Below are 2,553 nucleotides of genomic sequence, written 5' to 3' on the forward strand. Positions count from 1 at the left end.
TTTGTGTTTGATAATGGTGGCTGGACGGTTATGCAAGGGAAGCTAGAGGTTTGGTTTTGTTTTGGTCAAAAAGTTGAAGAAAAATGAGTGGTGAAGTTGGATTTATGAAGGTAGAACTTGGTTTTGCTATGCTTGTGTTGGTTTGCATTTGAAACTTGGGTTTCTTTGTGTGTGTTCACGGTATGGAGAGGGGAAGGAACAATTTTAATGTTTGCTTGTTGAAGAAAAACGAAATTGGAGTGGAGAAGGAAGATAGAAGGTGTAATTGATTCTTTACCCGATTTGGCCAAACACATGAGATGCTACTTTTGACTATGGAATGTTTCCTAATTAAGTTTTGTCTTGCTTTCACTTGAGATTGCCGTGAGTGGCCTTGAAGAACGGAGGTTATTGTGATTGTTTTCCATTGCCTTGACTTTGCACATGTGGCATCTTGAAATAAGAGATTAAAGCACCCTTTGACTTGTGGACTTTTTAGAAGCATTCCTTGCACCTAACATTGCCATTTTTCATGTGAATTTCCTCCCTTAGCATGGTTTCCATTTTATTTTGCTACATGCAAGGAGNGGGTGACGGTTTTGAATGATATGGAAGGCACATGATTGTTGTCTTGAAGTTTGGTGCATATGAGACAAAGAGTCAACACATCTTGCATGGTTCATTTAAGGAAGAAAGTCAAGAATTAAAGTTGGGCCTTGGTGGACTAGGAGCTCACGGCCCAAGGGGGTTTTCTCAAGCTAATTGCACTTTTAATTTCATTTGGTAGATGAATATTGGTCACATAATTGATGGATTAAAAAGCATGTTTAATTACCCCTTTGTTTTGCATTAATTTACATAGTAGGATTAGTTGCTTTTGATGTCTCTAATTTAGTGCTGCATTTTATAGTTTTACTTGTGTTTAGATAATTGTTTGTTGAAATGTTGGGATTAGCATNTTATTTTACCTTGATGTTTTCTAACTTACTCAGTTGAGTTTAATGTCCATTTGTTTTAATTTAGTTATTCGCATTCGCAAAAACANTTTTCAAACCCCCCCCTTTGTGTTAGACTTGACTCTGAACCGCAGTTGGTCCTTGAGAGACGACCTGGGGGTCATTCCCTAGCATTATACTGCATTTCTAAATTGCAATCAAATTTGTATAGGCCGCGACACCCATCAAATTTTGGCGCCGTTGCCGGGGACCAACGGTTCAGTTTTGAGTCTTTTGTCTGTGTTTGTGTGTCTTGTGACTGTGTTTTGACGTGTTGTGATAGTCTCTGTTGTGTCTTGTGTTGTTTTCAGTGTTTTGAATTTTTGTGCTATTGTTTCATGATTATAGGGTGTTGTGATTTGGTGCATGACTGGAGGAAATCCTGGACTCATGCCATCCTTTGATCCTGAGATTGATAGGACTTTTCATAGGTTAGCTAGGCATTTTAGGAATTTGTCTTTAGAGTCTGTTTTTGAGTCTATCCCATTAGATACTATGCATCCCACTGCTGAGTACTCTGTGCATACTGCATCCACTCAATCTGTTGCATCTGCACTTGATTCTGATTCTGATTCTGTTGTTTTTCACACTGAGAAAAATATGGCACAACCTCCACCTCGTGAGAGGACTTTTAGGGAAATGGCTGCACCTGATTTCGATATCGAAAGCTTGTGCATCCAATATCCTGATGAGGACGTTCCATTTGTTCTCAAGACTAGACTGATCCATTTGTTGCCCAAGTTTCATGGCCTTGCAGGTGAGAGTCCACATAAGCATTTGAAGGAATTCCCAGTTGTCTGTTCCACGATGAAACCTCACGATGTTCCTCAAGAGCACATCTTCTTGAAGGCATTCCCTCATTCATTGGAAGGTGTTGCTAAGGATTGGTTGTACGCTTTGGCACCTAGATCCATTAACAATTGGGATGATCTGAAAAGGTTGTTCTTGGAGAAATTTTTCCCAGCATCCCGGACCACAACTATCAGGAAAGACATCACTGGGATTAAGCAGCTTGGTGGAGAGAGCTTGTATGAGTATTGGGAGAGACTCAAGACACTTTGTGCAAGCTGTCCCCACCACCAGATACCTGAACAACTCCTTTTCCAGTATTTCTATGAGGGTTTGAACAACATGGATAGGGGTATGCTTGATGTTGCCAGTGGTGGAGCTCTTGGAGACACCACACCTGCTGAGGCCAGGCATTTGATTGAGAAGATGGCTTCCAACTCCCATCAGTTTAGCACCAGGAATGATGCCATTGTGGTGAGGGGCGTACATGATGTTGTTGCCCAGTCTTTATCTGCTATTGAAAGCAAGTTGGACAACAAGATTGAATCCCTTGCGAAGTTAATGACAGAGTTGGCAACCAGCCAGAAACCTACAGCTTCATCCACATCTGTTGCACGACTATGTGCTGTTTGTACTTCTCGTGACCACTACACAGATGCTTGTCCTACTTTGCAACCATCAGCTACCTCTGATGAGCCTCAAGCTTATGCTACTAACATATTTAACAACAGGCAGCAACAACAGCCAAATCATGACTTGTCCAGCAACAGGTACAACTCAGGGTGGAGGA

The sequence above is a fragment of the Vigna radiata genome, unplaced genomic scaffold (genome assembly GCF_000741045.1).
Source record: "Vigna radiata var. radiata cultivar VC1973A unplaced genomic scaffold, Vradiata_ver6 scaffold_147, whole genome shotgun sequence".
Lineage (NCBI taxonomy): Eukaryota > Viridiplantae > Streptophyta > Magnoliopsida > Fabales > Fabaceae > Vigna > Vigna radiata.